This window comes from Microcaecilia unicolor, chromosome 2 (assembly GCF_901765095.1).
Source record: "Microcaecilia unicolor chromosome 2, aMicUni1.1, whole genome shotgun sequence".
Taxonomy (NCBI): Eukaryota; Metazoa; Chordata; class Amphibia; order Gymnophiona; family Siphonopidae; genus Microcaecilia; species Microcaecilia unicolor.
The window spans coordinates 124,857,027-124,873,138 of NC_044032.1; positions in this window are offsets into that span (position 1 = coordinate 124,857,027).

Genomic DNA, 16,112 nt, shown 5'->3' on the forward strand with positions numbered 1-16,112 from the left:
TCAGCATTCAGTGCTGCTCTGATACCAGTGCTGGTATCATAGGCTAGTGGTTCTCAACCCAGTCCTCAGTGATCACTTGATCAGTCCGGTTTCTGAGATATCAGCATGAATATGCATGAGATTTGCATATGCAAATCTACCTCATGCATATTGTCATGCTCAGCCGCCAGATCCGCACCACTCTTTCTCAGTCTCTTCCTTTCTTTACCAAGCACGCCCTTCACTCACGAGTCGACAGTCTGCAATCAGGGTCTCCGGACAACAGGCAAATCACCAGAAGTGCTTTATTATCTCCAGAGTACATTTACTCTGCTTTAAGGCTTCACAGGCCTTTCCCTCTCCTCAGTGTAGCTCCACTTTTAAACACAGTTCATTGGAACCCTGCTTGCAATATAGTTCAGCTTGGGCCTGCTTTCCACACAGTTCACTTTGGCCCTGCTTACAATATGGTTTTCCCCAGCACTGCTTCTAATCCAGTACTTAGTAGCACTGCTCTTTCCCACAGTTAATGAGCACTGCTCACAATTCAGTTCAGTTAGCAATGTTTTCCTCCTCAATTCAGTTTTAGCACTGCTTTCAAACACAGTTTAGTTTAGCATTGCCTTCAAACACAGTTCATCTTAGAAATGAAATTAAACAGTTCTATTCAATGGCAATATGGTCTAAGTCACTTTCTCACTCTTAGACCTAATGACCCACCTCCCTCATTTGTCAGCACAAAACCACCTGACATCCACCCACCGGGTCAATTCACCAAGGCTTCATTCACTCTCTCCAGTTCAGTTCATAACTCACTTTAAGAGCTCTCCACCAGCACTTCCATTTCCTCCTCCTTCTCCCCTCCTTTCTCCTCCTCCAGTTCCATTCTCTCCTCCCCTTCCTCCCGGTCTAGGGGCTCCTCCCTTCCCCCATCTGATTCCATCTCCCAATCACACCCCGGCTCCTCCCCCACTTGCATAGATTCTTCTCCCTTCCCCTGGTCTGTCTGCTGGTGCTGCACTGCCTTCTGGGGCTTGTAGTTTCTTAGCTCCTGGCTTCTCTGACATTGCCCTGCCTTCTGGGCTTTGTAGTTCCTTGGTTCTGAATCTCTCTGGTGCTGCACTGCCTTCTGGGGCTTGTAGTTTCTTTGCTCTTCACAATATTCATTGTGGAAATCCTGAACATCTGTCTGGTCAAGCAGTCCCCAGGACAGATTTGAGAACCACTGGTGAAGGCTATTAGTGTTACTGTCATAACAATGGTAGACACCAGGAAGACACAAGTTTACAGTGCTCCTAGCAGCATCTAACATTACTCTGACAGCAACACTGATAGCCAATCTATTTGGCCCATGTAGTCTGTCCAGAAGGGCTGTAGGTATGGGTTGATGATGAATTAAGGTATTGCCTCAGGCCTGGGTTTTTATACTGGCTATAGTATCTCTTCTGTGCCATTTCTTCATCTGGATTTGGCCAGTTTGGTGTCTCACAGAACAGCAGAGATTGAGCATCGACCTTTAGAAAAAAGGGACCTACTTTAGCAGGTTTGCTCCCGGCTCAACACCCCCATAAAATTGTCCTGGCTCGTGGATGCTATTTCTATAACAGGGTACGTGGTAGGAACCTATTCTGTAAAGGAATGTACATGCATAGGTGCCTACTTTTCTTTGTAGCATACTAGAGTAATAGGGTATCTACACCCATAAGAAGTGTGTGCACTTACGCCAGCCATAGAGCTGGTCTGAGAGTTTACACCTAAATGTCAGAGATTTGCATGGGAATTCCACCCAGGCCCCTTGCAAATAAGCACTATTTAAGCTATGTATGTATTCACAGAATAACACTTAGGTGGTATTTTTGTATTTAAGTGCTATTATTCTAAAGATTTACACGTTTAATAGGTTCTATTTTATAGAATTATTGTCTTTGAGGACAAATGCATAGAAGCTTGACCACCTTTTAATCCAAATCAATTTTTGTTTGCTCTCTCATTGTTTATTCATCATCCTGGGTAGATGACCTTAAATGATCCCTTACTTAATCCAACACCCAGCTCTCCACCCCCACAATTGCCAATTACCAAGCCCTGCAACAGTTCAAATAGCTATCATAACTATGGAGATTGACTGAATATCTGGTCTCATAGGATCCAATGACGTTGCTGGACAACACAGCAACTTTCTGGGACTTGGTTGGTTTCTGTTTATTTATTTTAAAAAATTTATAACCCGCACATCTACAACCCTGAGCGGGGAACAATTTATAATCATAGCAATAATATACATTTCACAAACATCTGGGGAGTTGTAACCTGGTAGTACCACTGTAGCTACCCCATGGCCTGAAGTATTCATCCTTTTTCCATACTTTGTTTTATTCTTAATATGTATCCCCTTGTTTCTGCTCATGAGGGAGTAGATGGGGATTCTTCGTAATATTACAAACTCCATACCTTTTTCTTACTACTGTCATAGAATTTGATAAGGACCATGAGATCCATATAATCTGTTCAATTTTACTCTCAGTGCAATGTCATAATAACCCAGGCAATCTTTGGCTTTCCATTCACTATTTTCGCTCTAGAAATTCTTTGCACTTATCCCAGGGCTGATGCAAGGTATTAGGTGCCCTAGGCAAAAACTTTAGCCTTGAGGCCCCCCCAATTAATTTTTAGGCTTCTTCATTCTCCCCCCCCCCCCCCCTCCACAATCATGATCCCAGGATATAGGTAAGTGTTCTGTTTGAAAAGTGACCACCTTTCCTGCTGCTAAAAGCATCTCCTCTTGTTTCTTTGAGTTTGTGTGGCTGTCAAGATCTATTGTTTTGCTTAGACTGCAACTGCTCTTCCCCCTCCCTGAATCTGCTACCTTGACCTGCCCAACGGTTGGGCCAGCTCTGTCTTATCCCATTCTTTTTTTCAGTGATGGTACTGGTTCTTAACCCCTTCTGAAAGTATCAGTGACTACCAAACTATTGAACACTGAATACTGATGGATCTTTTTAGAGAGAAAATTGACTTCACTTTAGCTCATTCTCAGCAGTATCTGGAGGTCAAGAGCAAGCGGAAGACCTAGATTGGGACTGTCTGGTACTGACTGACAGGAAGCAGAGATGAAGTGAGTGGGAGATACCAAAAGCTTCTGGAAAATTTAAAAAAATGGAAAAAAAAATAAGCGGGTTGGCAGAGTGTGAATCGAGGAAAGATTGATGAACATCCCATTAAGCATGAAAATGGAAATAGTTATGGAATGGTCAGGGGAACGAACAAGATTGTTTTCTAATACTGCTCAGCAACTCTAAGACAAGAACAAAATTGTCTGAGGAAATAATTAGTCATGGCCGTGGTGATTACAATGAGCAAGATGTGGTCCAGTAAAACAGGTGGACTCAAAGTGCAGAGATTCAAGGAAAATAAGATGATATCATTGCTGCTAAAAGAAAAGATGAGAAAACATGAAGACCACAGCCACTATACTATGATCAAAGGCATATAGTTTTCCACTAGGATTATGCTGACTGCATCAGGACTAAGCACAGAGAAGGAAAAATAACACTGAGCAGACTGAAATGATGGATTGAGACAGGAACTCAGAGAAAGACATGATAATGAGGAAGATTTCAAAGTAGATGGTCAGATCAAAAGTTTCCTTGTAAAACCAGGCCCAAGCAATAAACCTTAATGTGCATATTAAAGCTCTCTTGTGCATGCTTAAAACAGTGTGCTCTGCAGGAAGTCCTTACCATACATGTTAAAGGAGTCCCTCTCTGAGAAAACTGCCATTGCCACAAAGTAAAATGAGTGTGTGCCATGTGCAAATGAACTTTTGCTGAATTCCATATGCTTACCTTCCATATTATTTTATAAACATTTTGTAAATAGCCACTAAACACCAGTTTAGGACCTGGGGTTATCTAATCACTGTGAAAAGAAAGATCCCAGGTCCCCTATGCTAAGTAGCCTGGAATGACAGGGCAGGGTGGCAGGAGGAGCTCCTTCCTCTAACTCCCACCCCACCTCAACCACAACAAAGCTGAGCCCCCATGAGAGCACCCTGGTCCCTCTAATCTCCCTTTGGGAAGATATTTAATTCCTCTTACCCCTCAAGAGAAGACTCCATTCCTTTAAGGGGTTCTCAAAATATCTTACCCTCCACACACACTTTCACTAACAAGTCTTATTTTAACATAAGTAAAGGGGATTTATACCCTTTACTAGCTTCTGTATGCCCTCCAGTGGAGATTGTATGAACAGAAATGAGGTGTAGAGAGAACTGAACATTTTTGGTATGGTACTAACTTCCAGAATGACCATAGTAGTACAGCCCAAAGATTTTTTCAGTGTGTCCACAAGGATATCTTAGTCAGTCTTCTTTTGGTTTCCAGCATGTCCTGTCCAGCCTTGACCTTGACATCCTACCTCACCTTCCACCACTTGCGCTTGCAGTATTCCACATCTCTGTTGCCATGGGAAGCTGCATTCAGCTTGTGGAATATTGCTAGTCACTCTTTGTGCTTGGTATAGGCCCCAAGTAGTTGCCTTGTCCCTCATATTCTGCAGACCCTGAGGATGGTACTGTCTGCCTGCTGACCTCCCTGGTGCTAGATGTAAGGGGGAGAGGGGAAGGGGCCCACTGGGTAGGCAGGACAGTGGCCTGGACCTTGGGTTAAGCCTGCATGTCCCTCTGGAGAACCACAAACTACAGCCACATGCTATCCCAAGCCTCCTGGATGACCTGCAGCATCTCTGCAGCACTTGTGCAGCTCTCTTGTGCCTCCACTCTCCCTGCGTTGGGGGTTACCTATGGCCTGCCATCTCTGTCCCCCACCTGCCATCTGTGATGGGACTCTCCCCTTAGGCCCCCTGTTCTGCAGTAGTCCCCTGCCTCATGATTTGCTGGACACAGAACAAATTCCTGTCTGTGCACTAGCAGAGAAGACATATTGGTTCATAACAGGTATGTGGCTTGTTCTTTTTCTATTCTCTATTTCTCAATTTACCTATCCATAAGAATATAAGAACATAAAAGTAGCCATGGTCCATCTAGGCCAGTGTCCTATTTTCCAAATAGTGGCCGAGCCAGGTCACAAGCACCTGGCAGAAACCCAGTTAGCAGCAACATTCCATACTACCAATCCCGGAGCAAGCAGTTGCTTCCTCATGTCTGTCTCAATAGCAGACTATGGACTTTTCCTCCAGGAATTTGTCCAAAATATTTTTAAACCCAGATACGCTACTTGCTGTTACCACATCCTCTGACAGAGTTCCAGAGCTTAACTATTTGCAGAGTGAAAAATATTTCTTCCTATTTGTTTTAAAAGTATTTCCATGTAACTTCCTCGAGTGTCCTCTAGTCTTTGTACTTTTGGAATGAGTAATAAATTGATTCATTTCTACTCGTTCTACACCACTCAGGATTTTGTAGACCTCAATCATATCTTCCCTTATCCATCTCTTTTCCAAGCTGAAGAGCCCTAACCTCTTTAGCCTTTCCTCATATGAGGGGAGTTCCATCCCCTTTATCATTTTGGTCGCTCTTCTTTGAACCTTGTCTAATTCTGCTATATCTTTTTTGAGATACGGCGACCAGAACTGAACACAATACTCAAAGTGCGGTCACACAATGGAGCAATGCAAAGTTATTATAGTATTTTTGGTCTTATTCACCATCCCTTTCCTAATAATTCCTAGCATCCTGATTGCTTTTTTGGCCGCCATCGCACACTGAGCAGAAGATTTCAGCGTATTATCTACAACAACACCTAGATCTTTTTATTGAGTGTTGACCCCCAAGGTGGATCCTAGCATCAGGTAACTATGATTCAAAGTATTTTTTCCAGTGTGCATCACCTTGCAGTTGTCCACATTAAATTTCATCTGCCATTTGGATGCCCAGTCTTCAAATTTTCTAAGGTCTTCCTGCAATATGTCATAGTCCACTCGTGTTTTAACAACCTTGAATAGTTTTGTATCATCTGCAAATTGAATCACCTCACTTGACATTCTGATTTCCAGATCATTTATAAATATATTAAATAGCACTGGATGAGTGCTTTTAAATATCCCACCCATAGATCTCTCATTGAAGCAATCAGTGCTGGGGGATAGGACCATGGCAATCTTGAGAGCATGCAATTTAAAAATCAATAAACCTTAGAAGATATGTTGAGTATCCAATTATTTTGCTGGCTTTCCTTTAGCTAATTTTTCTTTTTTGCAGGTTAACGTGGTAGTTTCTCTTTTCTAATTCTCTTATTTGTGGCTGAGTTCACCAGTGTGTAATCACTAATATTTTGCCATCCTCTTGTGCAAATTCTAAAGTTATTATCATATTGGTCTGAATATAAAAAGAGGATTTCTAGACACAAAGCTACACCAACAGAGGAAAATAGTCCAACCTATAGCTCAGTCTTCATCGTCGGAGATCCTACAACCCAAGGATTGAAAACTGACCAAAACTGGGAATCTTTTCAACCGCTAGCAGTTGAGGATGTAAGATCAATGCTGTTGAAATGCTCCTGAGCCAACTGCTCCCTGGATCAATGCCCAAAACATCTACTCAAATCCATCCCTATGGAAGCAGTTAACTGGTTACTCAATAATCTCAATGAGCTGTTAAAAACTGGCTCTCTTCCTCCTGGTATGAGCAAAATTGATCTCAATCCACTACTGACAGGATCTGGGCTAGACATAACATCACCTGCAAACTACTGTCCAGTGGCAAATATACCCCTTTTTACTAAAGTATTAGAAACCTAGATTAGTAAACATCTCTCTTTACATCTGAAAAATTTCTCTGTTTTACACTGGTCACAATTTGGCTTCAGATCGTCACATAGTACGGAAACATTGCTGCTAGTTCTAACTACATATGTCAAACAACACCTATACAAAGGCACCAAGTAATTCTTCTCCAATTCGATATATCAGCAGCGTTCGATGTGGTTGACTACACATTGCTACTTGAATGCCTGGATCAGATAGGAATAACAGGGACTGTTTTCAAATGGTTCAGCCAATTCCTTTCAAATCGAAGCTATTCTGTCAAGCAAAACAACCAACTTTCCAACTTCTGGTTTCCTTACTGCGGGGTCCCGCAGGGATCTCCCCTCTCACCTATCCTGTTCAATCTCTTTATGTCATTCCTTGCCTCAATACACCTGGGACTTAATGAACTACTATTATCCTACGCAGATGACATCCTGCTTCTCTTACCAGTGACAGCATCAAACATAGATCCAACTCAGACTATAGCAAATGGTATGACTGCTGTTAGTACCTGGACCCTGACCAATAAACTGAAATTGAATGCACAAAAAACCAAGGTCATGTGGTTTGAAAATCAGGGAGTAGAGGTCCCATCATCAATATCTTTGACCAATGGTCAAATTTTTACAGTTGAATCTGAAACCAGAGTACTAGGGGGTCGTGCTTGATTCTTCACTCACCTTCTCTTCCCATATTAACCAGTTATGGAAGAAAACACTATTCAAACTGAGACAGCTATGTCTAGTCAGATCATTCTTCAACCAAAAATCATTCACATTACTAGTCCAAATGATAGCTCTACCGCACTTGGATTACTGTAACATCCTATTTCTTGGTATTAAGTGTCAATATTGGAAAAAAATTGCAAATCACTTGCATTATTGTAACATTCTATTTCTTGGTATTGTCAGTATCAGAAAAATTGCAAATCACAGCTGCTAGACTTATATACAGATTAAATAGATACACTAGTATTTCAACTCATTTAAACAACCTGCACTGGCTTCCCATAGCAGAAAGACTCAGGTTCAAAGCTTCTTGTTTAGTTTTTCAAATCCTACAGGGCTTCACATCTGAACTGCTGACTAAGACTGCTTCGCTATCCACCTTATAATTGAAAGAGAAAAACGCCTAGATTTCGACCCAAATCGGGAGATAGACGTTTATCTCACAAAAACGAATAAATCGGTATAATGGAAAGACGATTTTGGACGTTTTCAACTGCACTCCATTGCGGAAGCGTACAAAGTTGACGGGGGCGTGTTGGAGGCGTGGTGAAGGTGGAACTGGGGCGTGGTTATCGGCCGAGGAGAGATGGGCGCCTTTCGCCGATAATGGAAAAAAAGTATGCGTTTGTAGATAGAATTTAGGGCACTTTTCCTGGACCCTGTTTTTTCACGAATAAGGCCCCAAAAAGTGCCCTAAATGACCAGATTACCACCAGAGGGAATCGGGGATGACCTCCCCTGACTCCCCCAGTGGTCACTAACCCCCTCCCACCACAAAAAATGATGTTTCACAACTTTTATTTTCACCCTCAAATGTCATACCCACCTCCCTGGCAGCAGTATGCAGGTCCCTGGAGCAGTTGTTAGGGGGTGCAGTGGACTTCAGGCAGGTGGACCCAGGCCCACCCCCCCCCTACCTGTTACAATTGTGCTGCTTAATGCTTAGTCATCCAACCCCCCCAAACCCACTGTACCCACATGTAGGTGCCCCCCTTCACCCCTTAGGGCTATAGTAATGGTGTAGACTTGTGGGCAGTGGGTTTTGAGGGGGATTTGGGGGGCTCAACACACAAGGGAAGGGTGCTATGCACCTGGGAGCTCTTTTACCTTTTTTTTTGTTTTTGTAAAAGTGCCCCCTAGGGTGCCCGGTTGGTGTCCTGGCATGTGAGGGGGACCAGTGCACTATGACTCCTGGCCCCTCCCACGAACAAATGCCTTGGATTTATTCGTTTTTGAGCTGGGCGCTTTCATTTTCCATTATCACTGAAAAACAAAAACGCCCAGCTCACAAATTGTCGAATAAAACATGGACGTCTATTTTTTTTCGAAAATACGGTTCGGTCTGCCCCTTCACGGACCCGTTCTTGGAGATAAACGCCCATGGAGATAGACGTTTTCGTTCAATTATGCCCCTCTATGTCTGTTCCAGTCTAATAGACTGTAAACCACACTGAACCCTGGCAAGGGGATATTAGTGGTATACAAGAATTGATTTGAATTGCATTTGAATTGAACATGTGCATTTCCAGAAATGTACATTGTCATACAGCCAAGGATGGGCAATCTGCTAGCCTCATGGACACCAATCCATTTAGGGTTTCAGACTATGAAACAACTAGAAACAGATGATTCTATTGTGGTAATGCAGGCAGATAAGGGAGGAGGTATGATAGTTCAGGATGTAGCAGTATATCAAAAGGAGGCTATTAGGCATCTGAGGGCTACATTTTTTTATATGGAGTTATTAGTTGACCCTACTCCACAATATCAGAAATTAGTATTTACGTTATTATCTTCAGCTAATCAAATGGGTATTATTTCTTTTGAGGAATTTAAATATTTGTATAAACAACATCCAAGAATACCGATGATATCTAATGTGCCAAAAATCCATAAATCCCTCCAACAGCCCCCTGGAATACCTATAGTTTCCAGCAAGGGCTCATTATTTGAACCCTTATCGCAATTGTAGTAGACTGTGTATGGATCAGATAGTTTCTTATGCTAGGGATTCTGGACATTTGTTATAGATATTGAGTCAACTTCAATTACAGCCTAATTAATCAGTTACACTGGTATCTTTAGACATAAATGCTTAACATACAAATGTACCCCAACAACAGGCATTAAGACTGCATGGAGGGTATTTACAATTGTTAGAACTGTCAGCTTCTAAGGTTCAATTGTTGACCAACATGGCAGGCCTTGTTATATGAAACAATTATTTCATGTTTGAAAACCAAATTTTCTTGCAAGTCAAGGAGGTTGCCATGGGGGTCACAGTAGCCCCCACAGTTGCTTGCTTATACATGGCACAATATGAAGAAAAGTTTATCTGCAAATCAAAATTTCATCAACATATTATACAATGGAAATGATACATGGATGATGTATTTCTTATATTGGGAGGAGAAGCCATTACATTGCAAGAAAATTTTCAGTATTTGGATGGCTGTGACCATAATATTCCATTTATCAGTCATGTTGGACAAAAGGAAGTTAATTTTTTGGACATACGTATACAATGGTTTAATGGAGAATTTGTTAGTCATATCGAAAGGAGACAGACAGAAATGCTGTCCTTCGTTATCATAGTCACCAACCTGGCAGGTTAAAAGACAGCATTTCAGTTGGTCAGTTTCTCCGTATTCTTAGGCTGTGCTCACAACAGAAAACATTTACATATCAGACAGCAGAAATGTCCACCAGATTTAAGCAAAGAGGGTATCCTCCAAAAGTTATATGTAAAGCATTTAAAAGAGCATATAATACTCAGAGAGAATGGTTATGTGTATCATCTAGTAGGGAGGATATTAAAAATAATGACGTGTATTATCATGTACTCAATCTGTTGTTGAGATAAAGAAATTGATCCAGAAATATTGGTCCATCTTATCCATTTATCCTCAATTTCAACAAATACCTAGGTTTGCATATACCAGAGGTAGTAATTTAGAGGAAAGATTGTCTATTCATAGGGAGAAATATTCTGGTTATAATGTGAAAACTGGACATTATAATGTAATCAATGCATTTTCTGTAAATATGTGTTGGAAACGGACAGGGTGGAAATACCACACACTGCGGGAAATTTTTTTTCCCTTGCAATCATTTACCAATTGGAATACATTGCAGGTAGTGTATGGTATCAAATGTCCCTGTAATCTCTGGTATAGTGGGCAAACCATAAGGAAAGTAAAATATAGAAAGGCTCAACATTTAAGCAATTTAAGATTATATCATAGAGAATCTCCTCTGGTAAACCATTGAGAGACAGTCCATCATGATACTAAAGCTTTGTGATTTGTGATTTTGTACCAAGGATTGCAAAAACAAGGAGGTAATATATCTGCTTAGCTAAAATGAAAGGAGCAAAGGTTCATTTTTGGGTGGAACACAACAGTTCCAAATGGGTTGAATAAAGAAGTGGATTGGACATTGGTTGATGGGGTGGAATCAGGACGTTGTTTCTGCCAACTCCTCGAGTGCCTCACCAAGAATGCGCAGGTGTCTTTGCCTGGGTGTTTGCTAGGTGAGGCGCTTGATTTTGAAATTCTGGTGTGGACAGCCATGCAGAATGTTAAAATAATTTCAGTAAGGTAAAAGGTGGTTTAAGGTTTTAAAATATGTGGATAATTTAGGAAATGCTCATTTTGTATATATTGCATTGTAATTGATTTTGCAGTCTCAACCCCTGATGACGCTTGGGTAGCGAAACATAGACCATGTCGGATTTTGAGCTGAGAAATGAGCATTGAATTTATAGCAGTTATTATCTTCAAATCAAGTCTTCTCATGGAGTTGTAGTACATGGAAGAGAATAATGGATTTGGACTCAAAACACCTTCAGCTGGAATTAATATTTAATGTACAGTTTATATTTGCAATTTCTTACAATGTGGGACTATGAGTCTGATTAATACATAATTGACGTGATAAATATCTATGGCACAGAGTACTCGTATTGAAGAATGGAAGAAGGAGTATAAGGATAAAACTTAAATGGGACATTATTGAGGCTCCAGTGTTTGATTATAATTGTGAAACTAATTGGAGATTGATAGCAATGTGTGCAATATGAGGTATGTTTAAAAAAATAATATTTATGGTTTGCTAATAAAGTATTTCGATAAGATAAGGTTGTAATAGTTACTAGTATTAGAAGTAATTACTATACATTAGATAAATTTGTGGATAGTTGAAGTGGTGCACAACTGGATGCCTTACCTAGAGATAATTCTAGAACTGCTAATTCCCTGAAGTAAGAGGAAAACATTATTGTTTCTTTTTTGAAATGTGATTAGAACTTGATTATGTGCCCTCTATACTATGCTATACTATACTAGAGGCTTGTATCCCACCAAATCCCTTAAAAATAGTGCAAGGCGGGTAACTAAAAGACCCAAACATAACAATTATATAGGTATCAAAGAAATAGTATAAAATGCATAACTATGCAAATCAATCTCCTAAATTCACAAAACATACTTTGGAAAAAACATAAATTTTCAGTTTTCTCCAAAACAACAATTAAGAGGATGAAGAGCGAATATCCTGTGGAAGAAAATTCCAAATTCTAATGGCATGGAAAAACTAAAGATTGACTATATAGTGCAGGGGCGTAGCCAGACAACAGATTTTGGGTGGGCCTGGCCAAGAAGTGGGGTGGGCACCAAGTGCTCTCCTAACCCCCCCCCCCCCCCCCGCACCACCACCAAAAACAAAATATCTCAGCTGGCGAGAAAACTCTTCTTTCCACCTTGACAGTCTGCAGCAGGCATGTGCTGAAGACTGAGCATGCACACGTGACAGTATCAAGGAGAGTAGCGTTTTCATTACCATCAGGGGGAGGTCTTCAGCTGGTGGAGCTGAGGATCCCCACCAGCTACCACTAAATGTGTGCTACTGTTGGGTGGGCCTGAACCCTAAGTAGGTGGGCCCTGGCCCACCCAGGCCCACCTGTGGCTACGTCACTGATATAGTGATTTGTGTTTTATACCTTTTCAAGATGGTAGCTGCAAAATAAGAAGACCCACACTTCGACCCTTAAAATAAGTATCTGACAAACCCTCCTGCCGTGCACTAATGGCGACACGGCCCATTCACTTTGAATTGACTGTATCGGAATTGCTACCGTGGCTTAGTAAATAGGGGGAAAAAACAATAATAAAGCAATTGGAGGGCAATTCTATAAAGAGGCACCTAGAGGGAACCCAATAGAAGCCTATTATATAAAGGAAAGTAAGCACCTACTTTCCTTTATAGAACTGTAGCATAAACTGGGTATATACGCACGTATGTGGTTAGGGCCGAGCACATATGAACTGGAGAAACTTTGTATGCCTAAATGTCATAGATACATGTCTAACTTAAGTGAGAATCCTGCCTATGCTCTGCCCAGACTTCACCCATGTATAGGTCCACCTGTCAAATTCACATTATGTTAGATAATATGCATATTTGTAGAATAACACTCCACATGATTTATGGCATTTACACACGTATGTGCACACATATTCTCATATATTCTGTTATTCTAATCCTTTATGCACTTTGATGCATAAATGTTGGTACTGACTTTATAGATTTTTCCCTATAATGTATTTGGCAGTTCTCTGTGTGCTAATTTCACAACTACATGCCTCTAGCTACTGCATCAACTTGACAAAATGAGTGAGCTATTCACCTGAAGCATAGATGAGACTGAGAAACCACATCAAAGGATCATTAGGAAAATTACTGTCTTCCGTGCCATTCCAGCTGAAGGTGTTATGAGTCCAAATCCATTATTCTCTTCCATGTACTACAACTCCATGAGAAGACTTGATTTCAAGATAATAATTGCAGTAAATTCAATGCTTATTTCTCAACTCAAAACCCGACATGGTCTATGCTATGTGGTACATACAATTTCCAAAGGTGTTCTTTTGAGTGCGTGCAGATTTCCAACATGTGAATATGCATATGCATGGGGGGGGGGGGGGGGGGGGGGAGAGAAGGGGTAGAGAAAGAGAAAGAAACATGCAGAGGCTGTGTCTGGAGCTTACTTAGTTCCAGGTTTATGTCTCACAGACTTGGCATGGATTCTTTGATAACAGCAAGTGATTTTCAACTTCAGGAGAGGCTCCTACCTGGTTATCCTCCACTGACCAGGTGATCCTTGGATTTTTAGCACCACATAATCGGATGATGCTACTGAAAATTCAGGGAGACCACCATGGCACTATCTGGACAGTATCAGGGCAGCCTGTGGGCAGATTCTAGGTGCATCCGAGACTACCCAATTAGCAGCAATTTTCAGTCCGCTAACTGGAAAACTACCTGGGTAAAGTCAAGACAGCAAAAAGGACGCCCTAACTTTATCCAGGTGCCTATCTGGGTCTTTGTCTGAATATCTGCCAGCACCCAGAAAAATTCTGGTCACCAGGCAAGACCCAAATATTCAGCGCCTGTTTTGGATGAGACCCAGCATTGAATATCTGGGTCAAATTCTGCCTGTGGTGGTTAGCACCTTGCAAATCGCTGACCGCCACAGGCTGAATATTGGGCCCACTATATGTAGCTCAAGAAGACACTTCAGACAAGACTACAGTATTTCACTGAATAAAATTATTCAGTGTCAACCGGTTCCAAGATAGCTTCATAGCGTACAGGTCCAGAATGAAGAATAGAATTTTGACATGTTCTTTCTCTTCCTTTGGACAATGGGTTCCTTTACTTCTGAACCTTTTCTTGCTATCTGATACATCCAAATAAGTACATAAGTGTTGCCATAGTGCGGTGGTGGCGAACCTATGGCAGGCGTGCCAGAGAGGGCACGCAGAGCCCTCTCCCTTGGCACATGCGCCTGTCGCTGGTCCGCCCATGCTCCCTCCCTCCGAATAGTTCGCCGCCTCCCACCCTCCCTCCATCCCAACAAGTATCAGGCCGCCCACCCATCCTCCCTCCCTCCCAGCACCAGGAACCCCCCTCCTCCTGTGAAATTTTAAAAGCCTACCGTTCCTCGGGGTTAAAGCAGCATGCAGTGCCAGCAGCGAAGAAGCGCGTGTTCTTCACTCGGTGCACCTTCGGCCTTCCCTTCGGTTTCTCAAGCTCTGGTCCCGCCCCTTCATAGGTGGGACCAGAGCTTGAGAAACTGAAGGGAAGGCCGAAGGCGCCGAGCGAAGAACACACGCTTCACTGCTGGCGCTGCACGCTGCTTTAACCCTGAGGAATGGTAGGCTTTTAAAATTTCACAGGAGGAGGGGGGGTTCCTGGTGCTGGGAGGGAGGGAGGACGGGCGGGCGGCCTGATACTTGTTGGGTTGGAGGGAGGGCGGGAGGCAGGCCTGGTGCTGGGTGGGAGGGAGGCTTGATGCCTGGTGCTGGGTGGGAGGGCGGCCTGATGTTGGGTGCTGGGTGGGAGGGCGGCAGGCCTGGTGCTGGGTGCTGGGAGGGAGGCTGGCAGGCCTGGTGCTGGGTGCTGGGAGGGAGGCTGGCAGACCTGGTGCTGGGTGGGAGGGAGGCCTGCTACTGGGTGCTGCTGCTGGGTGCTGGGTGGCAGGGAGGCCTGATGTTGGGTGCTGGGTGGGAGGGAGGCTGCCTGTCTGCCTGCCTGTCTGCCTGGTGCTGGGTGGTGCTGGGTGGGAGGGAGGCCTGCTACTGGGTGCTTCTGCTGGGTGGGTGGGAGGCCTGATGTTGGGTGCTGGGTGGCCTGATGTTGGGTGCTGGGTGGGTGGGAGGGAGGCTGGGTGCTGCTGGGTGCTGGGAGGGAGGGCGGCAGGCAGGCCTGGTGCTGGGTGGGTGGGAGGGAGGGAGGCTGGGTGCTGCTGGGTGCTGGGAGGGAGGGTAGCCTGGTGCTGGGAGGGAGGGCAGGGGGGAGAGGAGGGTGGCTGGACATGGGTGGCTGGAGGGAAGAGGAGGGTGGCTGGACATGGGTGGCTGGAGGTGAGAGGAGGGTTGCTGGACATGGATGGAGGGTTGCTGGACATGGATGGAGGGCAAGAAATGAAGAAGAAAGGAGGAAAGTAAAGAAATAAATGGAAAGGAAGACCTGGAAACGGAGTTAAGAGAACAGATAGCAGCAGAATCAGAGACTGGACCAATATGGATAGAAAAACAAAATCACCAGACAACAAAGGTAGGAAAAAATCATTTTATTTTCATTTTAGTGTTTAGATTATGTCCAATTTGAGAATTTACATCTGCTGTCTTATTTTGCACTGGGTATACTGGAGCTGTAACAGCTTACAGAAATGATTTATAATGAAAAAAAATCATGTTATTTTTTCCTCCTATACTAGTATAATATTTTCAGTGATGTCTGTTTATATGCGCCATGGCTGGTGTACTACTACTACTTAGCATTTCTGGAGCGCTACTAGGGTTACGCAGCGCTGTACAATTTAACAAAGAGAGACAGTCCCTGCTCAAAGAGCTTACAATCTAATAGACAAGTGAACGGTCGGTCCGATAGGGGCAGTCAAATTTGGGCAGTCTGGATTCACTGAACGGTAAGGGTTAGGTGCCGAACGCAGCATTGAAGAGGTGGGCTTTAAGCAAAGACTTGAAGACGGGCAGGGAGGGGGCTTGGCGTAAGGGCTCAGGAAGGTTGTAGGGGATGTGGCTATCATAGGGGTGGAGTCATATGTGGTAACCCCGC